This window comes from Phoca vitulina, unplaced genomic scaffold (assembly GCF_004348235.1).
Source record: "Phoca vitulina isolate PV1807 unplaced genomic scaffold, GSC_HSeal_1.0 scaffold2, whole genome shotgun sequence".
In the NCBI taxonomy this organism is placed as follows: domain Eukaryota; kingdom Metazoa; phylum Chordata; class Mammalia; order Carnivora; family Phocidae; genus Phoca; species Phoca vitulina.
This window is the reverse complement of record NW_022589705.1, coordinates 79,990,251-80,013,780: the sequence shown is the minus strand read 5'-3', so window position 1 is coordinate 80,013,780 and position 23,530 is coordinate 79,990,251. Positions and strand designations below refer to the sequence as shown.

The 23,530-nt window shown below is 40.7% G+C and overlaps 1 protein-coding gene across 12 annotated transcripts in view; it reads left to right on the top strand.

The window, feature by feature from the left end:
• MED18 (mediator complex subunit 18) overlaps positions 1 to 23,530 on the top strand; it is a 139,970-nt gene that overhangs the window by 26,427 nt on the left and 90,013 nt on the right. For 2 of the 12 annotated variants that reach the window (XM_032390019.1, XM_032390000.1), the window contains exon 1: positions 10,537 to 10,596. The exons of 6 other annotated variants lie outside the window; for them this stretch is intronic. The gene's annotated coding sequence lies outside the window, so the exon portion shown is untranslated. Of the gene's footprint in view, positions 1 to 10,429; positions 10,654 to 23,530 lie in introns of those variants that run through there. 4 more of the 12 variants (XM_032390032.1, XM_032390027.1, XM_032390010.1 and 1 more) reach the window with 4 other exon arrangements.

Here is a 23,530-nt window from a genome sequence, read left to right as displayed (position 1 = left end):
AATGACAGAAAAGAATAGTTTATGAATATTTTGGGTAGGTTCTCTGTTTCAGGAATTAACTAGTGTCTAATTACTAGACACATTGCTTTTTGTTTGTTGTTTTTTCCTGTTTCTCTACTTCCTGGAGGGTTTTAAAAGCACTGATATTTATTTCCTCTACCTGGATGTGTACTTGGCCATGCAGATCATGCCAAATTCCCCTGGGTTTTTATAAGCTGATTCTCCTTGCAGAGATAGTGTGGTGCAATGGTCTAGAGCCCAAATTTTACTTTATTTATTTTTATTTTATTTTATTTTATTTTTAAATTTTTTGTAAATAAGCTCCATGCCCAGTGTGGGCTTGAACTCAAGACCCTGAGATCAAGACCCTGACATCAAGACCTGAGCTGAGATCAAGAGTCAGATGCTTAACCGACTGAGCCACCCAGGCACCCCCCCCCGCCCAGAGCCCAAATTTTAGAGTCAGGCAGACCTGGGTTCGAATTCTAGCTCTTCTACCTCTTTGCTCTGGGATCTCAGACAAAAATCTCTGCATCTGCTTCCTCATCTGTAAAATGGGCAAGATTAACTGTCATAATGATAATGAGTGTCACTAATACTATGATACTAACATTATAGAATGAACGTGGGTTAAAAGAATCGGATAATACATGTAAACTGCTCAACACAGTGTGTGCTTCTAGTTTTTAGTTATGGTTATGATCATGATCATTTTTATTTTCATTTAGGTATCTCCTACAGTGCTTGGCACACGATTGATGCTCAAAATCAGGTAGCTATTACAAATTACCTACAGTTTCTAACTGCCAGGATTACAGCTTTGTTATTTAATTTTTTAATTTGTTAGCGATAAACACCATCTTTAGCCTAGTCCTTAGGAACTTGTCTCATCAGCTCTGTAATTCTGACAGTGCTTGGCCCGTTTCCTGGCACATAGCAGGTGCTCAGTACTAGCTGCTGAATCATATCCAGTTGAGCTAAACATCCATTCAGGCATTAGTGCAGAGCTGTGTCACTAAATAGCTGCCATTCCAAAATTGACAGCCAACCCTGACACTGACATGCTTGAATGGTTTGTAAGTCATGATTTCCACTTCTTGCATTGCAGGCATCTCAGTTAATAGGCCATTCCACTCATGACCATTAGAAGGAAAGGACAAGCTAATAGAAATATCTAGCTTAACAGGTACGAGAATGAGCTTTGGTCTAGGTAGGTCCAGGCTTACATCCTCGCTCTAGCACTGTCTAGTGGATCAGTTACTTCATCTCTAAGAACATCGGTTTTCTCATCTGTGAAAAGAGGATAACCATAGCTCCTATCTCATCAGGTTATGGTGAGAATAGTGTTTTCCAGGTAATGCCTTCTCTTTTTCTTTCCTTATGTTTTACTCCTGCTTTTTCAGCTTGACTGTCACTTCTTCCAGAAACCTTCCCTGCCACCTGTGGTAGGTTGGGTTCACTATTATACTCTCCCTAAAGTACCTGCCAATTACCCTTTAAAATGACTTCCTCAACTGATTTCCTTTCTGGATTGTGAACTCCCATAGGATAGGGTTGGTGTCTGTCTCATTCATTCCTGTGTGCCCGGTGCCTAACAGTCCCTTGGTGTATAATATTTTGGGTGGACTATATTTGTTAACTGAGTGAACTAATGAGATAATAATGCACACATACATAGAGCCTCACATTCAGCAAGCTCTCAATAAATTGGATATATTATTATTAGCAACATAGTATTGGTGCTGAGTTTATTCACCTTGAGAAAACTAGTGTAGTGAGAGGAGCAACAAATTAGAGATAGGTATTGTGAATCTAGCTCTGTATCTTGTTTGTTATATGTCCTTCGCCAAATCTTTATACTTCCCATTTTCCACTCTTAAAATGAACATAAGATATTCCCCCTGGAACTTGATTCTTATAAAGTCTGCCCTTTGTCAGACCACACCTGATAGGCTGTCCTGTGTATGCCCAGTGTTTCTAGATATAGATCCTATTCTGCCCTAGTACTCTTCTGTTTTCTCAGCTGCTAATTGTTGACCCCTGACCCTTCTCCATTCTGACCATCTAGCCCTCAATTGGCTACCTCCCAGCTCGCAGCCTTAAACTACACTGGTCCTCACAATAAAGTCCAAATCCTTAAGGTGCCAACTAGAATGTTAACTTCTTCCCACCTTCCCCTTGCTTACTGTGCTCCAGCCAGTGGGCTTTCCCGACGTTTCCTGGAGGCACTAATGTCCCTGATTCAACACCTTTGGACATGGCAATCCCTCTGCTTGGAGCATTGTCCCCTCTCTCTTTATCAGGCTAACCTCTATTTAATCTTAATGTCCCAGCTTTTAACATCACTTCTTCAGGGAACATTATTTGGCTCCTTTGGAAGAAATTAGGTTTCCCTGTTATATGCCCTCTTCCTTGTAGCTCTGGTATAATATATTGTCAAACCTTCACATTTTAAGAAAAGTTAAGAATCAGGCCTTAAATGTGGAATTTCAGTTTTTAATGCTAGAAAGTAATTTAAAAATTATAAAACACTGAGGGCCAAACCAAAATATCTGTCGGTTAGTGACTGCCTGTGGCCTGCCTATTTGCAACCTGAGCTGTTCAACCTTTGCCTGTACTTGGTAACTATTCCTGTGTTAATCATCACTCCATTGTCACTCCGTTTAACGGTCCGCTCTATGCCAGGCACTGTGATTGGTGCTTCATATAGATGATTTCATGTAATACCCAAAACCACCCGTGAGGTTAAGTAAGGTTCAGAGAGGTGAGAACACTTACCCAAGGTCACAGGCCAGAAGTGGTAGAGCCAGATGCTAAAGGTCTTTCCACTGCGCTATTGTGTGTCAAGGTGCTATTTGTCAGTTTAGAATGGGAGAAGCTTCTGAAGCTCTGCCTAACAACAACTATTGATATTTGTTTTGTGCTCACTTTGTGCCAGCCATTGTGCTAAGTGGTTTACATGATCTGATTCCATTTTCACAACATCTATACAGAAGAGCTATTATCATCACCATTTTATAATGAGAAAACTGAGGTATAGAAGAGGTATTTGATTGACCCAACGTAAAGCCAGTCTTACCACAGTCCCCACTCTTAGGAACTACTATCACCAGTTTGGGTTTGTGGCAGAGTAGTGGGCTTTAGGGGAGAGGGAGAAATTTCTATCACTCTTTCTCCAATCCAGAGCCCCACAGAGAACTCAATTGAGAGAGGAATCCTCCTAGGTTATTTCCAGGAACCAGCTGTTGAGAGATGTGGCCTGCAGGTGGCAGCAACATTAACAGTCTCTAAACTGCGAGGTTCAAAGCTACAGCGAGGAAGCTTTAGACAGGCAGAGTTACTCATTTGAATATTGTTCTCTGATTGGTCCGATTCATTTTTCCTAGTTAACTGGACTTGGTTCTTAGCCCAGTCAAAACGGCCGGGTCTGTAAGAGCCGTTCACATCTGTGAAAGAGAGAGCTCTCAGAAGTTGAAACTGTGGTGATGTCATCCAGTCCAACCACCATCACCGTGATTTTAAACTGTGATAGGTAGAACCATGTTTCAGTGATTCCCCAACACTTTTTGAGATCTTAGGGTTTTTTTTTTTTATTTATTTATTTGATGGGGGGGAGAGCATGAGTGAAGGGGCAGAGGGAGAGGGAGAAGCAGGCTCCCCGCTGAGCGGGGAGCCCGAACGGGGCTCCATCCCAGGACTCAGGGATCATGACCTGAGCTGAAGGTAAATGCTTAACCGACTGAGCCACCCAGCCGCCCCGATCTTAGGGGTGTTTTTTTTTTTTTTTTAAGATTGATTTATTTATTTGAGAGAGTGTGTGGATGGGGGAGGGGCTGAGGGAGAGGGAGAGAGAATCTCAAGCAGACTCCCTCTGAGTGTGGAGCCCAGCACAGGGCTAGATGCCACGACCCTGAGATCAGGACCAGAGCTGAAATCAAGAGCTGGATGCTCAACCAACTGAGCCAGCCAGGTGCCCCAAGATCTTAGCTTTAAAAAAAAAATTATCTTTTTTGATGGTGGTGTTTTTACGGTAGAGTCTACATTTAAGGAAAAATTCAATAGCCTGAAAGGGTATACAGTGTGAAATTAGTTTCTCTATCACATACTATTCAATTGCACTATTTTCCCACCACAGAGGAAAGCTTGTGTATTCTTCCAGGTATAGACTATGGATATAAAAGTATTTATTTACACATATCCTTTAAAATAAATGATAACCTAAAACTATTAATTTTTTTTTTAAGATTTATTTATTTATTTGACAGAGAGAAAGAGCACAAGCAGGGGAAGCAGTAGGCAGGAGGAGAAGGAGAAGCAGGCTTCCCGCTGAGCAGGGAGCCCAATGTGGGGCTCAATATGGGGCTTGATCCTAGGACCCTGGGATCATGACCTGAGCCGAAGGCACACGCTTAACTGACTGAGCCACCCAGGTGTCCCTGGAAGCTAACTTTTCCAGAAGAAAATTTAGGGGGAAACTTCTGTGATCTTGGGCTAGGCAAAGATTTCTTAGGTATGATATAATTCACAAGAAGAAAAAAAATGGATGAATTAGACAATCAAAATTTTAAAATTCTGCTCTGTGAGAGATACTGTTAAGAGAATGAAAAGACAAACCACCGACTGGAAGAACACTGGCAAATCACATATCTGATAAAGGTTTTGTGCCTAGAATATATAAAGAACTCTCACAATTCAACAACCCAGTAAAAAATTTGGCACAAGGCTAGTATAGATACTTCACTAAAGAATATATAGAGATAGGGGTACCTGGGTGGCTCAGTCAGTTAAGCGTCCAACTATTGATGTCAGCTCAGGTCATGGGATTGAGCCCCCTATCAGGCTCTATGCTCAGCACAGAGTCTGCTTGTCTCTTTCTCTTTGGTCTGACCCCCGGCCCCACAACCCTCCACTCCCCACCTGACCCCCCCAAAAAAGGAATATATAGAGATGGCAAATCAGCACATAAAAAGAGGCTGAATATCATTAGTTTAATTAGAAAAATGCGGATTTCACTGAGATACCACTACAAACATTTGGAATAGCTAAAAACAATTCTTTAAAAACTGACAATACCAAATACCGATAAGCACACAGAGCAACTGGAATTCATTCTTGCTGGTGGAAATGCAAAATGGTGCAGCCATTTTGGAAAAGAGTTTGGGTTTGTTGGGGTTTTTTTGGTTTTTGGTTTTTAGTAATGTTGGATTTACACTTACAATTCAGCAAGCCTAATCCTAGCTATTTACCCAATAGAAATAAAAACTTATGTTTACACAAAATCTGTACATGAATGTTTGTAGTAGCTTTATTTACAATTGACAAAAACTGGAAAACGATTTCAATGTCCTAAAACTGGTAAATGCAGACACAAACTATGGTATGTCAATACAATGGGATACTATTCAGCAATAGAAGGGAACAAATTACTCATACATGCAACAACACAAATCAACCCCATATGCATTATCTAATTGAAAACAACCAGACTCAAAAAGCTACATGTTGTTTTACTCCACTTACATGACTTTATGAAAAAGGCTAACTTATAAGAACAGAAAACAGATCAGGGGTGATGACAGTTCTTATCTAGATTATGGTGGTGGTTACACAGGTATATGCATTTGACTCAGAACTGAACACCAAAAAGAATGAAATTTACTAATGTGAAGAAAAAAAAAACAAAACACAGGGGTGCCTGGCTGGCTCAGTTGGTGGAGCATGCAACTCTTGATCTCAGGCCCCATGCTGGGGGTAGAGCTTACTTAAAACAAACAAGCAAACAAACAAAAAAACAATCAATACTTCTCTCCCTCCTTCCCCACCAAAGCCATTGATTTCAGGATGGCATAACAGCAGTTGTTGAAATAATAAGTTATTGTTTTTCCTTACCAAAAAAAAAAAGGGTAGAATATTTTGCATACTGCTCTGCTCCATGTTTTTCTTAAATAGAGAACTATTTCAAGCATATAGAAAAATAGAGAGGTTTATATAACAAACACCCAAGTACCCTCACCGACTTTGTCAAATCTTAATGTTTTGCCTTTTTTTCTTAAAACCTTTTTCAAGAAATAAAATATCAGGGATGCTTTAAGCCCCAATATATCCCTTCTTTCACCCATTTCTTTCCTCCCTCCTCAAGAAGTAATCACTTGCCTGAATATTTTATTTCCATACATGATTTTATATTTTTATTATGTATAGATAAATCCTTAAATAGTATATAGTGTTGTTTGGCATGTTTTTAAATTTTATATACATGGTATTGGGCTGTGTATAACCTACAACTTGGTTATTTTCCCTCAACATTTTCTTTTCTTTTTTTTTTTAAAGATTTTATTTATTTGACAGAGAGAGAGGGAGAGAGCACAAGCAGGGGGAGAGGCAGGCAGAGGGAGAGGGAGAAGCAGGTTCCCAGCTGAGCAGAGAGCCCGATGCGGGGTTCAACCCCAAGGCCCCAGGATCATGACCTGAGCCGAAGGCAGACGCTTAACCGATTGAGCCACCCAAGCGCCCCCCTCAACATTTTCTTTTATCTACGTCAATCCCTGTAGCTTTAACTGATTCACTGTAACTGCTTTGTGCTATTCTATATTATGAATACATCACAGCTGATTTGCCCATTCTCCAGTAGATGCATATTTAGCTTGTCTCTAGTTTTTTGTTTGTTTGAGATTTCAAACAGTACTACAATGAACATCCTTGCACCTTCAGCCTGTGTCCATGTTCATTGTTGAAAACTTGGAAACCTAATAAAAATAGAAAGAGAAAAACTAATATTACTTATAACAGTTATTGTTTACTGGGTACTTAATGTATATCAGGTACAGTGCTGGCCACTTTATGTATGTTACTTTATTTAATTATCACACCAACCTGTATAATAGGTACTATTGTGTTTACCGTTGTACAATGAGGGAACTGAATCTTAACCAGTTTAAATAACTTGGGCAATGGCACACAGATAGGGAGTGGCAGAACATTTTTTTATTGCCAGAGCCCATGCTCTTAACATTATGCACCAGTAGTGCCCATGAGCCCCAAATCCAGAAATATTAATGGTTAGCAATAGTGTTTACTTTCTTTTCCTTTTTTTTTTTTTTTTTTAAGTAGGCTCCTCACCCAACATGGAACCCAACACGGGGCCCGAACTCACCACCCAGAGATCAAGACCCAGACACTGAACTGACTGAACCGCCCAGGTGCCCCTAGTGTTTACTGTTAGTTGGTTTCTCAGAAGACAAAGAGATTTGGCCCAGGCCACTTCCCATTTAAAAAATTATGTTGGGAGTATAATATACATGCAGAAAAGTATATATAGCCCAATTAATGAATTTTTACAAACTGAAGAAATCCATGGACCAAGCACCCAGATCCAGATCAAAAAACCATCTTACCAGCATCCAGAAACCTCCTCTCACCTTCTTCCAGACACTGCTCTTCCTCCCTGAAGGGTAGCTGCTATCCTGACTTTCAACAGAATATTTTTGCCTATTTTTTCTTTTATATATGTGAAATCATACAGTATATACTCCTTTGGTCTGGCTTCTTTCATTTAATATCATCTATGAGAATCATCTATATGGTTGAGTATAGTGTATTATAGGACACAAAAGGCATATGGGCAACATAACATTTTGCAAAGAGTTATGAGTACCACTGAGTCTTTTTGCCAGCCATTACCTTGAAGACAGGGTGATAAATTGGATCTAATATAGAACATGGACAAATCTGAGCATTGCAAGGGATGGTCTGGCACCTCTGTTGCCTTACCACATCCTCTCAGACTTCCTTTAGATTCTAGCTGAAGCTGCAGAAAACAGTATAGTGAGGCCTTCAATTCTTCTTGCATTTTTCTGCATTCTGTCCTGGAACTTTTCTGAAACCAAGATATAGGACACTGGTAGAACCCTGTTCAGAATGCAAGAGGAGTTGATGTCCCCCTGGGGTAATCCTAATTAATGGGGGATGGAAGCCAATGGATAAATGCTTCTCAGAGCAGTCCTTGGGTGACCATGCTGAGAGGCATTCTAGACAATCCTCAGATGGTTTTCGTAGGTTCTACCCCAAGGTGCCCACAGCAGTGCTCACTTGGTTATGCACCCTTGTGTTGGCTCCTTCTTTCCTGTTTTACTCCAGGCTCTCACATTAAATCCCTGGGACCACCTTCCAAATAAATTACCTTCAACTAGTACTTGCTCTGGTTCTGCTTTCTGGGGGGAATCCTAATTAAGGCATATGTAAAATACCTAGATGCTCAAGAAAAAGTAGGAGTCTTATTATTACTGCTATTATAACTACTGTTACCACCATCATTAGTTACCTGGAATTTCATAATTGCCATCCGTATCCACCCCCTTCCCCATGGATGGTATTGAAATTCCACAATTAGAGCTTCAATGGCAATAATTTGTTTTTTTCCTAAGGGTACTGGGAAGCCACTGATTTTCTTTCTTTAAAAGAGTTTTTTGACTATACTATTTTTCAGGTTTAGTGAAGTATAATTGATGAGCAATAAATTGCACATATTTAAAGTGTGCAGTTTGATGAGTTTTGATATATTTAAAACTCATCATACAGTCTTGAAACCATAACCATGATCAAGATAATTAATATACCCTTCACCCCCAAAAAGTTTTCTTTTTTTAATCTTTTTTTTTTTTAAGATTTTATTTATTTATTTGACAGAGAGAGACACAGCAAGAGAGGGAACACAAGCAGGGGGAGTGGGAGAGAGAGAAGCAGGCTTCCCGCGGAGCAGGGAGCCCGATGTGGGGCTCGATCCCAGGACCCTGGGATCATGACCTGGGCCGAAGGCAGACGCTTCACGACTGAGCCACCCAGGCTCCCCCAAAAAAGTTTTCTTATCCCTTTTATAATCTCTGCCTGCCATACCTCTGCCTTCTTGGGTCCCCAGGCAACTGCTGATCTGCTTACTGTCACTACAATTTGCTTTTCCTAGGATTTTATACAAATGGAGTCATACAGAATATACTCCTTTATGTCCGGCTTCTTTCACTCAGCGTAATTATTAAGATTCATCATGTTGTTGTGTGTATCAATAGTTCCTTTTTATTATTGATGAATATTCCATTGTATAAATATCCATTCACCTTTTGAAGGACATTTGAGTTGTTTCCAGTATTTAGCTATTACAAATAAAGCCGCTATGAACATTCATATTCAAGTCTTTATGTAGATGTATGCTTTGAGCTTTTCTTGGGTAAATACCTACAGTGTAATGGTTGGACCATATGGTAGGTGTATATTTAATTTTTAAAGAAACTGCAATACTGTTTTCCAAAGTGGTTGTATCGTTTTACAATGCCACCAACAGTGAATGATAATTCTTCTTGTTCTACATTCCTGTTAACACTTGATCACTTGGTATTACAAGTCATGGTGTGTAGATTATCTCATTGTGGTTTTAATTTGCATTTCCCTAACATCTTTCATGTGTTTATTTGCCATATGTTTATCTTCTTTGGTAAAGTGTCTGTTCAAATCATTTTTTAGACTGGCTTCTTTGTCTTAATGGGTTGAAATCATTCTAGATATTAGTCCTTTGTTGCATGTTGGTTTTGTTGCGATTTCATTCCAGTGTGTGACTTGCCTTTTCTTTTTTTTTTTTTTTTTAAGATTTTATTTGTTAGAGCTAGCACAAGCAGGGGGAGCGGCAGGCAGAGGGAGAAGCAGGCTCCCCGCTGAGCAAGGAGCCTGATGGGGGGCTTTTCATTTTCATAACAGTGTCTTTAAGAGCAAAATTTTTAATTTTGATGACTTAAAATTTATCTTTTTTTTCTTTTATGGATTATGTGTTTGCAGGTCACATAGATTTTTTTCCTGTTTTCCTCTAGAAGTTTTGCAGCTTTAGGTTATACACTTAGGTCTAATTTGGGCCGTGACACAATGGGGTTGGCATTTAGCAAGATCCTCTGGTGCAGCAAGGAAGGTGTTTGGAGGAAGACAGCCCCGAGGCCTGAAACTTGTGAGACTTGAAGAGACGACTGACGGTGGCTTCCTCTAACGGTAGTGGAGAAAATGGAACTTGAGATACATGGAATGTAGAATGACTGAAGGAGGTGTCAAGAATGATTCCTGGGTTTCTTCCTTATGCACAAATTGAGGATGACTTACTTCTAAGTTTTTGTACTTCAAACTGGCCCTCAATAGTTTTCTTCTTTTGCAGAAATTATAAATGAAATTTGACCAGACAGGGACTGGACACAGTTATCTAAAACACGCTTGCATCAGCTCCTTCCTTAGGCACTGCCTGCCGCCGAGTACTCAATTCTATCCTCCCAAGTCCAAAGACCTTTGCCCTCTCGGTATCGGGAAAGGTGCCCAAGTCCTACCCGCAGGGCGCAGGCAGCGGGTGGCGCATGCCCAAAGAGGCCGTGTAGAGCTAGCTGACAGCCCGGAGAGCAGAGGACTATAGGGGGTCCCGCCATCTTGTCCGGCCCGCGACGCAGCTGGCCCTTGCTGAAGACTACAAGTCCCGTGAGTCCCCGCGGCGGCACTTCCTACCCCTCACTGTCCGGCCCGCTCCCCCTCCCGGGGCCGAAGGCTCTGGCTGCAGCCAGGCGGCCGGCGGGCCAGGTAGGATTTCCGGGGGAAACTACTGTGGAGTCTGAGGAGGCGGCGGCGGCCACCCGGGTGAGCTCGAGGAACAAGGGAAAGTGAGCGGGAAGTGCGGGGGGTCTGGCTGCGAGCGCCTCTTAGGCTCCGGCTGCGTTCTTGGCTCCGCGAGGAGGTCGCGGTCCGGGCTGGGGTAACGGCCGGAGCTGCGGTGGGGTCGGGCCAGGGCGGGGCGGGTTGGGCCGTGGCCGCCGCCTCCTTCTCCGCCCTCCCACAACGGTCCCGCCGTGGTTTCTCCGCCTGTAGTGCGTCCCGCGCTGGCTGGCCCTCTCCGCCCCCCTCGACTTGGCGGGGCCCTTTTGTCTGGGCTGCCCCTTTGTGCCCGTGCGTGAAGTCGCCTCCTCCGGGGAGCCCGCCGGGCCGTCCCTGATGGGGACGGGTCTCTGAGGATCCGGTTACGGTAACCGGATCAGGTCAAAGTCCATTTTTCACCCCCCCCCCCCCCCCCCCGCGCGTCCTCCATCGGACCTCGGCATCCCGGCTGGGCCGAGCGGAGGCTCGGAGCCAGGCAGTGGCAGACGGAGTTTCTGTTGAAAACCCTTGAGGTTATTGTCTAACTGAAACGTCAGCCCCGCGCGGCTTCGGGGCACGAGTCTCCAGGCGTTTTTCTCGGTAGGGGGATGGGCCTGTGGAAAAGAAGTGAGCTCCCTCCCCGGGAAACTGGGAAGGGACCGAATTTGCTGCCGTGTGTGTATAGGTTGCAGCTGTGATCAGGGAACCAAAGAACCAGTGCGGTTGAGGTTCACACACTTCTTGAATCTCGGAGGAGAGAAGGTGATTTATAGGACACGGAGCAGTCTTTTCATTCATTGCATGCAGAGGAAAGCTGCAGGACTTCGTCCAGCCACCCAGTTCCTTGCCCCTCGGACCCGCCAATCCTTTTATTTCGTCTGCTCGAAACAAAAAGTTGGAAGAAAATGTCCATTAACAGAAGGATCCGCCTTATAGGGAAACCAGAAACCTAGTTGCTTCTAGAAAGCAACAAAGAGACTAGTTCACCAAGTAATGGGAATGAAGCCAGTTTGAAGGAGGAGAGATAGTAGTAGATTCTTATTGAAACCGGTGAAGTGTGTGGATTTAACAAAATTTTGTTAGATAGTGGTGACTTAATGTATGTTCCATTGGACGACTGCATTGCTAGATTCAGCATAAAGCAAAGCTTTCTGAACACCAGTGTGGACACTCCTTTTGAAAAATAATTAGTATTTCAAGTGCCTGAAATGAGGACAGCCAGGACCCCTTTACATGAATCAGGGCAGGTTATTAACGTTATATAGGTTAAATTCCCTCCCTAGTCAAGTTGTCAAATAAAATAAAGCCTATTGTATGTACTTTATTATGTTGGTATCTCATAATGGAAGTGATATACTCTGGGAATCCCAGATTGTGTTGGTAATATTGTACAGGGATGGAGGTCTTTAATGCAGTTTTTCTTGTTTTTAATCCAGCAGTGAGTAGGGATTGGTTGTTTTCCTGGCTGTGTTTTGAAGAAGCATCCACAGAATTGCTCTAGAAGTCTTAAAAATAATCTAAAAACGGTAGTTGCTAATGACTGGCTGTTATTTGTTCAAACATGACATTGCTATTAGTGTTATTTTTTGAAAACAGCTCATCATATATATTATGTAATTTCTCACTACAGTTCTGTGAGGTGGTGTTTCTCATTTTGTAGCTGATAAATGTTAAATTCACAGCCTCTAAAATGTTAAGTGACTTTCCCAAGGTCACACAATTAACCTAGATAGGACATAGTAAACTATACTCCAGGCCAGTGTTCTTTTCATTACTTCATACCTATTGAGTTACTCATCACACCACCACCAACAGTTTATGATTTATTGAAATTTAAATATTGGAGAAAAATAATGGAAATACTTTCTAATCAGAGCAAAGTGATTTATAAGGAACAGGAGTTTCTAGAACATAAACAGTGTCATACTACACCATAAATCATATTTAATGTTGGTCCCATCACCTTGTTTGATGGTATGTTTGATGGTGATTGCCTTGTGCTTCAGACCAGTGGCAATTTTATGGAGCCCTGGGAGTGGAATAGTGGTGAGTAACTGGGCTGTGGTTTTGTCTAATAATGACTAAAAAGTTTTGACTAATCTCTGCTTAAAGGTTTTTAAACAAATATGTTGGAGAACATCAGTACAGCAGTTTTGGCTGCTGGAACTAACATTGAAGAAATAACTGAAAGTGAGATACTTTTCTAGCCAGTGTCAAGACTCAAGAAAATGCTTTTCATAAAAACTAATTTTAATCAGTTTCAAACCTGCAGTTAAATCTTGGCTTTATGTCAGTACATGCCATGAATGTGACATCAGAAATAGAAACTTACTTCACCTCCTTTACTTAAATTCTTCTTAGGTAAAATGCATAACATGCCAATGGAATTGAGTCAATACAATTGCTCTAGTCTTTCTAACTAGTAGAAGCCTGTTTTAAATCTCTTATTAAGCCATCACGATGGGAAGGAACTGTGAGTTTTGCTGTTGGTCTGCTTTATTTTGGAATCAATTCATCCATTCATTCAATCAACGTATAATTATTGAAAGCCTGTTGTGTTCTAGACACTGGAATCAGATTCCTTGAAATGCAGGAATCAGATCCTGAGGACAAGGCAGTGAAAACAAAAGTCTTCCTTCTTGGGGCTTACCGACTGATTAGGGGTGGTGGTGGTTGGGGAGAGTCAGACAGTAAATAAGTACTAAATAAAATCCTCTCTCATGTGCAACCTTGAGCAGTGACCTCTTTGAAGGTTAGTTTTCTCATCTTTAACACGGGGATAATCATTCCTGCTCAATCTATGGAATTATTTTGGAATTATTTCCAGGAGTAGGGTATTTGGTCATATTATACCCTTTAGAAAAGGAAAAGGAGCATTGGAAGAAGATTGTTTATAAAGAAAGAGACAAAGAGAACGAGTAGATTCTCTGGCCTAAGAGAGTGTGATGTCTCCTTGTAAGACATTCTGTGACTGATAATCATGTCTTCACATGGGCCACCATAACCTTTTATGCACTCATCAAATAAGCCCCTTAAATTTGTTCTGTATTGTCACAGTTAAAGGTCTTAATGGCAAGGACTGTGTCCTAGTCTGTATCCTTACTGTTTACTGCATAGGTCCAGGTATTTGGTTGGAATTTTATAAATGTTTGTTGAATGAGTAACAAAAGTGGGCAGGGGCAGTTGTGGAGAATACCAGAACACAAATGCAGTGCCATAAATGGTTCTTTTATTCAGCCGATTTTTGTTTTGCCCATTGTGTGCTAGGATCTGGATTATGTTCTGGAGGTACAAAGATGTTAAGGTATTGAGCCTCTGCCTTGAAAAGCTTACAACATTCCAACCCCTTACTGTGGTAAGTGTTCAGTAGAGCTGTGTTACAGTCTAGGAAAGGGACAGAGTGATTCTGTTTTGGTAGACTGTGAAGGAAGGCATTACAGACGAAGTGATTTTGGAGCTTGTTTTGTTTTTTTTTTTTAAGATTTTTTATTTATTTATTTGAAAGAGAGAATGAGAGAGAGAGAGAGAGAGAGCACATGAGAGGGGGAGGGTCAGAGGGAGAAGCAGACTCCCCACTGAGCAGGGAGCCCGATGCGGAACTCGATCCCGGGACTCCAGGATCATGACCTGAGCCGAAGGCAGTTGCTTAACCAATTGAGCCACCCAGGTGCCCCTTGGAGCTTGTTCTTGAGGGATGAATAAGAATTCATCCAGTAGAACTGTTACTATTAAGGTCATTCCAGCCCGACTCCCCCAGCCATCACCGCCCCTGATCAGCCAGAGGAAGCAGTTTGGCATAGGAATGGATGTGCAAAAGTGTAAGGTGTGTGTCTGGGAAAGAGTGAGGAGTGTGTTATAGCTAAGAGGGTTTTGCAGTTGGTTTTTAACATTTTTCAGTTCAGAGCCCCCTCTTGGAAATTTGAAAAGAGCAATGGATTTTCACCCAGACAACTGCACATACGCAAACATGCATATAATTTTAGCAGGTTATAGAATACTTAGGGGGTCTCTAGACCCCTGGGGTTGAGTAGTTGAAGAATACAGTGGCTGGTGAAAGGAAAGGTTGAGGCCAGGTGCTGAGAAGGATTCAAAATGCTTTGCTAAGGAGTTCAGGCTTTATGATTAGGGAATTGTTAAATCATCGAAGCTTTTTAGAGCAGGTACTTGACATAATCTGATCTGTTTTGAAAGATAATTGCTTGCTGTCTTTAGGATAGGTTAGAGCGTTTAGGAGAGATAACTTAGAGTTAAGTGTTAGAAGAGTTGGATTTTGAGGGCCTTTTTGTTTGATTTGATTTTAAAAGATGGGAGAGATTTGACATGTTGGAAGGTGAAGGAAAAGGAGCCAGCAGAGAGGCAGATATTGAAGATCGGCACAAGAGAAAAGGGAGATGATAAAGAAGCCCTGGAAGGAGATAAAATCGAAAGCTCATGGAGAGGTGAGCCTTGAAAGGGAAACATGAAGAAAGGATGGAGGGAGATGTGTTTGGAAGTGATGGAGATGGGAACTGAAATTGGAGTAGTCACCAGCCACTTACCCTGTACACTGATCTAGGTACTTTTTTTTTTTTAAGTAAGCTCTATACCCAGTGTGGGGCTCAAACTCACGACCCCAAGATCAAGAATCGCATACTTCACAGACTGAGCCAGCCAGGCACCCTAGATACTTTTTTTTTTTTTTAAGATTTTATTTATTTATTTGACAGAGAGAGAGACACACACAGCGAGAGAGGGAACACAAGCAGGGGGAGCGGCAGGCAGTGGGAGAAGCAGGCTTCCCGCTGAGCAGGGAGCCCGATGTGGGACTCGATCCCAGGACCCTGGGATCATGACCTGAGCCGAAGGCAGACGCTTAACCGACTGAGCCACCCAGGCGTCCCCACCCTAGATACTTATATATGTGTAAAAGTTCTGTGGAGTGGGTGGGCATTGCCATTTGACAGTTGAAGAAATTATGGCTCAGAGACATTAACTTCACATATAAGTAATGGAAGAGATCTGGAATCCAGATACATTTTGACTACAAAGCTCAGGATCACAATTTCTGCCTTATAAGGTTTGTTAATGTCTAATGACCTCTTATTTATCTTCCTTTAAGAAGGAAGGGGTTAAGTTATCTGCGGAATGATAAAAGGCTAGATAGAGTGTTTTGGAATAGCAGTCGTGGAAAAGGTAAGGGAGCCAACCAAAGATGAGGGAGAGGGCTACCAGATAGCAGTTAAGGCTAGCTGAGGTCAGACATGAATTTTCCACTAGTCCACACATTCTGTCTCCTACATTCTCAGCAAAGCAGCATCTCTTGAATACTGTTGATATGGGCCTTAGAAGAAAACACACTATATTGTCATAAAAGGCTTTCGTGCCGGGGCGCCTGGGTGGCTCAGTTGGTTAAGCGACTGCCTTCAGCTCAGGTCATGATCTCAGGGTCCTGGGATCCAGCCCCGCATCGGGCTCCCTGCTCAGCAGGAAGCCTGCTTCTCCCTCTCCCACTCCCCCTGCTTGTGTTCCCTCTCTCGCTGTCTCTCTCTGTCAAACAAATAAATACAATCTTAAAAAAATAAAAATAAAAAAAATGCTTTGGTGCTGCCATCTCTGAGCAGGTCACAGGCCTTGTGCTTCAATTTTCTCATTTCTTAATAGAGTGCCCTGGATTAGTTGGTCTCTCAAATTCTAGGATTTTATGATTTGCCACCAAAAACATTCCAGGGGATTTTAGGAGAGGAAGTGTGTTTAGTGTCTGTTTGATTTTTAGGGAAGAGGTGATTGAAACTCTATAGCTTTCAGATTCAGCCTTGGTTTTCAGTTTAACTTCTCTATTATGTTTAAAATGCCAGGTGTTGGTTTTGACCATCTGAAAGCTCTGACCCATTTACTCAATATAATACATTTCCTGTCTTTGGAGTCTGAAGACCTGGGTTCTAGTTCTAGCTCTATCACATTGTCGCTGTGAATATCCAAGTCAGCTAACCTCCTTAAACTTTAGTTTCCTCATCTATAAAATAGGGATAATGACCATTTCTTTAGGGGTGTGAGATGAGATAATGTGTGAGAGGTCTTTGTAAACTGTAGAGTGTTTAATAAGTATGAGAAAATATATTACTATACCTGGCAAAGGAAAAAGTGGTATTGTCATCAGTGCTGTAGGAGACGGGGCACTGGTTTCAAGTGCATCCTTCTACTCAGGTGTACTGAGTGGCAGGGAAATCTCTCAGGGTATGAACTGTCAGTGCACTGATTTAGAAATTTATTTGTAGTATATGATGTTGCTGGGTGTTTTTGTTAGGTAAACATTTCAATTCAAATCTAATCTTGAATCAAATCTGTGACCAAAATACTCCATTGTTAAAATTCTCTACATTTATTCTTTCAAATGTGACCTTGTTAGCCACATTTCCAGGAGTATTTTTTAGATAAATGTTGACTGTATTTCATTTAAGGATAGATAACAATCTTATGATTGTCTGACAGAACTTAAGTGCAGTTGCTTGGTTTGTTTGTTTCCTCTGTGGATGGCTGATTCAGGTGGAACTCAACATATTCAGTCTTCTAGAGAGAACTCCACTTCCCTACCTTTAGCCTGCACATGCCATCTAGTTCATTACCAGTGTACTCGATTCTTTCTACCCAGCTGCTCACTCTCTCCTTTGCACTCTGGTAGGAAATACAGTATCAAAAACTGGTATAAAGATTAATGATTCTCCCTTACCTTGAGTGATCCCAGAGCACTTTGACCATGTCTCTGCAGGGCACTTTTCCCTCTTTAGTTGACCTCTTTATTCTCCCTACTAAGCAGTACGTGTTTATGGAAATAAACTGAATTAAAGATTCCTGTGGTGTGGGTTTTAATTTGTTTAATTATTACAAATAATGCTGCCACATAGGTCTTTGTATGTGTAACTTTTTTCTTTTAAAATAAAATTACTGGGGGGTGCCTGATTGGCTCAGTCAGTTGAGTGAGTGTCCGACTCCTGATTTAGGCTCAGGTAACGATCTTAGGGTTGTGAGATTGAGCCCAGTCCCAGCAGAGGGCTCCACACTCCCCCATTCAGCCAGAGTCAGCTTAAGATTCTCTCTCCCTCTCCGTTTGCCCCTCCCCCCCTGCTCGATCTCGCATGTACACTCTCTCTCACTCTCTAAAAATAAATAAAATATTTATTTACTTGAGAGAGAGAGAGAGAGAGAGCAAGAGAGCACAAGCCATGGGGAGCGGCAGAGTGAGAGTGAGAAGCAGGCTTCCCGCTGAGCAGGGAGCCCGATACGGGACTTGATCCCAGGGTTCTGGAATTGAGCCCCACCATCAGGTTCCTTGCTCAGCTGGGAGCCTGCTTCTCCCCTGCCTACAGCTCCCCCTGCTTGTGCTTGCGCTCTCTCTCTGTCAAATAAATAAAATCTTTAAAAACAAAACAAAACAACTTTTCATCTTAAAAAAAAATAAAATTACTGGATCAGCAAATATGAATATTTAGCTCTTGATTGGTATTACCAAACTGTTTGCTAACACCAGTATCCTAATTTGCAGCGCCATTAACAGTTTACAGTACTTGTTTATTCACAATCTACCTTGTTAATAATGGATTTTAATATTTTAAAATAAATATATTTCCAGTTTAATAGTTCTAAATGATACATAATTATTGTTTTAACCTTAAAATTTTTTTATTTTTATTTTTTTAAAGATTTTATTTGTCTGAGTGAGAGAGAGAGCAGGAGAGGGGGCAGGGTCTGAGGGAGAAGCAGACTCCCTGCTGAGCAGGGAGCCCGATGCAGGATTCGATCCTGGGACACCGGGATCATGACCTGAGCCAAGGCAGTCGCTTAACCAACTGAGCCACCCAGGCGCCCTTAACCTTAAAATTTTTTGAATAGAGTTGACACATAACCATTTTAACATTTAAATTATTAGGGAAAGTCAAACATTTATTCCTATGACTGTAAGTTTTGTTCTTTTGCTCATTTATCTGTTTAGGTCTTTATGGTCTTAGATGCTTTTGTAAGCCTTTTATTACAGATATTAATTTATTTTCAAAGTTTATTGAAAGATTTCCCCTGGTCTGTGGTATTTGTTTTTATTTCATTTTTTTTAAGATTTTTTATTTTTTATTTATTTATTTTTTAAAGATTGATTTATTTATTTGACAGAGAGAGACAGTGAGAGAGGGAACACAGCAGTGGGAGTGGGAGAGGGAGAAGCAGGCTTCCCGCGGAGCAGGGAACCTGATGCGGGTCTCAGTCCCAGGACCCTGGGATCATGACCTGAGCTGAAGGCAGACGCTTAACGAGTGAGCCACCCAGGTGCCCCAAAGATTTTTTATTTTTAAGTAATCTCTACACCCAACTTGGGGCTCGAACTCAAGAATTGCATGCTCTTCCAACTGAGCCAGTCCTCTTATTTTTGACAGAAACCTCCATGCTGTAGTCATTCACTGTTTCCTTTGTAATTTCTTGTATTTCTTTTTTTTTCCTTGTATTTCTTCCATCATTAGAAAATTATTTCTTCTTAGATGGATTAAATGCTTTATGAATTTTTCAACTTCTGTTTCTGTTAGTCTTTTTTTAACTTTTGGAAAAATTAATTTTAATGTGTGGGATAAAAATGCTATTCTAAGTTAATTTTTTTCATAATGCTATCCAGTTATTTCTAGTAGCAGTTGTTTTGTGAGGACATTTTGAGCTTTGGAAGACACTAAAGTGTTCTTTTTCATCTTGAGTTACTAATATCCACCTAGGTCACTAGAAATTAAAAATCTTCACTCCAATAAGGGATCAGGTTATTTAAAAAATAACAAAGTATCTTTTTCACACTAGTGTTGATGATGTATTCCATTCTTATTTACCTCAGAATAAGGTTCATAGAGAAATAGTTGTTCTTTGGGTGGGTTGCTTGTTTATTAAATAAGATTAAGAAGTGGAGCCCTGACACACTCCCTCCTCTCCCTCCAGTGAGTGACAAGTAGAAAGAGGGAGAATTCCTAAGGGAGACTTAACTCTTCTTCCCTTCCCTCATGGCTAAATACCTATTAAAAAACACTTTCAGGGACACCTGGGTGGCTCAGTCAGTTAAGCATCTGCCTTCAGCTCAGGTCATGATCCCAGGGTCCTGAATCGAGCCCCACATCAGGCTCCCTGGTCAGCGGGAAGTCTGCATCTCCCTCTCTCTCCTTCTGCCACTCCCCCTGATTTGTGCTCACTTGCTCTCTCTCTCAAATAAATAACATCTTAAAAAAAATAAATAACTAAAAAACGCTTTCAGTAGATACTGAGAGTAACTTTATAGGACAAGTCACAGAGTGTGAAGAGTACTTTCCATTTCCTTTTACTTATACACACCCAACTTTGCCTCCTGTTCCTTCCTCTGAGTTTAAATTTGAGTGAAAGCGTTACGTTTCAGGATATGGGTGTGTTTTTGCTTTATGTATTAAGAGATGACACAGTGCCTCTTATCTACTGGTGATACCAATAAGTTTGGGAATTTTTCTAACATTCTTGCACACCCTAATGCTTATATAAAATTAGGTAAGAGATAACTGGCTTCTGGAACCCATCTTTTTTGTAATTGGGAGAAGTCTTTGTCCTTTCACTGTGGCCACAGGCCAATAAGGACCATTCTGTTAAATATATCTTTGCAATCTGTGGCATAAGATAAATAAGTCTGTTTGTTTGCAACTACGGTAATCATTGCACATTTAATATTTTTTTAACTGTGTAAAATTTACCATGTTAACCTTTTTTAAGTGTACAATTCAGTGGCATTAAGAACATTCACAACATTGTGCAGCCATCACTACTATCCATTTCCAAAACTTTTCCATCATCCCAAACTGAAATTCCACCCAATCAATAGTAACTCCCAATGCCTTCCCCTCTCAGCCCCTGGTAAGCTTTATTCTACTTTGTGTCTCTATAAATTTGCCTACTCTAGGTGTCTCATATAAGTGGAATCATGTAATACTTGTCTTTTTGTGTCTGGCTTATTTCTTTGTATTTTTTAAACTATCTCCTCTTTGTCCTTACAGAAAGAAGAAAGTTTATTTTGTAGCAATCAGAAGCTTCCCTCTAGCCTCTTAACTCTCTGCAGGAAAGGCACCATTGGAATGAAGTTGAAAAGCAAGCATTTAACTATCTTTAGGACATTGGTGTTAAGGAATGAATAATAAAAGCTTTAGGGGATTTGATAAATAAAATATTTTCGTATTTGCTAGTGATTTTGGAGGGCAGAATAGAAAGGAAAATATCAAAGAGCAGTTGTTGAGCAACTTCTTCCTTTTAACTAGAAGAGATTAAAAGGGTTAACCTCCTAAACATCAATTATGCCACATTAAATTCCTGCAAATAATGACCCTAAGTATTCTTTCATGAGATATTTATACTTGGTATCACTATGATCCAGACATACATGAAACTATTTTTTTAAAGTCTATTTAAGTCCATCTTTCGACAGATCATTTTTGCTAGATTTCTAACACCATTTAGATATATGTAACAAACTTCACCTATTAACAAGAAACCTTAATTGCCTGAAGCCCAGATTTAGTTCCAATTATTTCAGGAGAAGAAATAATAGGATTAATTCTGATCTGCACATCTTGAAAGGTAAGATCACCCTTTCTGAGATCGGTGTTTTTCCTGAAAATAATGTCCTTTGTAATTCACTAAGACATTCCTTGAGAGTACTTTTGATTATCAGTGAGCCACACCTCTATTTTAAAGAGCTGATTCATGCCTCTTAGTTTAACTAGGAGGAGGAGGTTTTTTCTTGAAAGGGGATATTAGTCCCTTTTTTTTTTTTTTTTTTTAAAGATTTATTTATTTATTTGACAGAGAGAGACAGTGAGAGCAGGAACACAAGCAGGGAGAGTGGGAGAGGAGAAGCAGGCTTCCCCCGGAGCAGGGAGCCCGATGCGGGGCTCGATCCCAGGACCCTGGGACCATGACCTGAGCCGAAGGCAGACGCTTAACGACTGAGCCACCCAGGCGCCCCCATTTTTTTTTTTTTTTTAAGTAGGCTCCACACCCAGTGTGGAGCCCAACACGGGGCTTGAACTCACAACCCTGAGATCAAGACCCGAGCTGACATCAAGAGTTGGACACTTAACCGAGTGAGCCACCCAGGTGGCCCTAGTCTCATTTTTAAGGCTTTACCCTTAAGTAATATGTTAGATGTTGATAGTGCTTAAAAATAAGCATTTCCTAAGTGTAACTTTTTTTGAACAGACTTTAAAAGACAAAAATTTTTTCCTGTCACATCACTAATAGCTTTCATTCTTTGTTTCATTTTGAGTGTCCAGGATAGACTCAGGTTGTAAATACAGATATAAATGAGTATACCAAGAATATATAATTTTCCCTAGCAGGATATATACTTTTTTTTTTTTTTTTTTTTATACTTTTTTTTTTTTAAGATATTTCTTTTTTTTTTAAGATTTTATTTATTCATTTGTCAGAGAGAGAGAGCACGAGCAGTGGGAGTGGCAGGCAGAGGCAGAGGGAGAAGCAGATTCCCGCTGAGCAGGGAGCCCAATGCGGGACTCGATCCCAGGACCCTGGGATCATGACCCAAACTGCAGGCAGACGCCTAACTGACTGAGCCACCCAGGCATCCAAGGATATATACTTTTTGAGATATTGTTGGGTGTACCGGTTGAGCCAATACTAGAAGTAAAAAGACAGTGGAACAATATTTTCAAAATGCTAAAAGAAAAAGATCTGGCAACCGAGAATTATGTACTCAGTAAAAATGTATGTCAAAGGTGCACCTGGGTGGCTCTGTTAAGCATCTGTCTTCGGCTCAGGTCATGATCCCAGTGTCCTGGGATCGAGCCCCGCATCGGGCTCCCTGCTTGGCAGGAAGCCTGCTCCCACTCCCTCTGCTTGTGTTCCCTCTCTCGCTGTGTCTCTCTCTGTCAAATAAATTAAAAAAAAAAAAAAAAATCTTTAAAAAAAATATGTCAAAAATAAGTTTAAAAGAAAAAATTTCAAACAAAGGAACTGAGAGAACACATTCCCATAGAACCTCACCAAAGGAACTTCTGAAGGATATACTTCAGGAATAAGGAAAAATGCTTCTTGGAAACAAGGGTCTGAGATGCAAAGAGGAATGATGAGCAAAGAACATATGTACAATAAGGAAAATCTTAAGGACTGAATAGAACAGTAACATCTTCTTTGTGGATATAAAAATGGAAAGTACTCAAACAAATATAAATAGGGAAGGGGTTTGAAATGAAAGCATTCCAAGAGTTCTTATATAATTAAGGAGTAAAGATACTAATTTAGACTTAAGGTAAAATATTCAGGTTAGCCTTTCAGAGCTAATAACAAAAGAATAGGAGTAGGATAAAAATAAGTAGAAATGAGGAAAAGGAATGAGAAAAAATTGATATAGCAGAGGCAAAAAAGAGAAAAGAACTGCAAAGTGGAACAAATGAAAAATAGGAAATAAGGTGGTAAAAAGGAATACAAAATATCTCTTAATCACAATAGAAATAAATTAAAATATTTATTATTTTATTAAATATTTTATTAATATATTAATATTAAAATAATAAATATTTCTTTATTTTTTTTTAAAAGATTTTATTTATTTATTTGAGAGAGAGAGAAAGAGCATGAGAGGGGAGAGGGTCAGAGGGAGAAGCAGGCTCCCCGCTGAGCCAGGAGCCTGATGTGGGACTCGATCCCAGGACTCTGGGATCATGACCTGAGCCGAAGGCAGTCGCTTAACCAACTGAGCCACCCAGGCGCCCAATATTTCTTTATTATTAAAATAATAAAAAATAAATAAAAAACTCTATTTAAAAGACAAAGATGGTCCAAGTAGAGAAGTAATAAAGGAGACTAAATAAATGGGAGAGATATAAAATATTCATGGATTGGAAAACTTAGT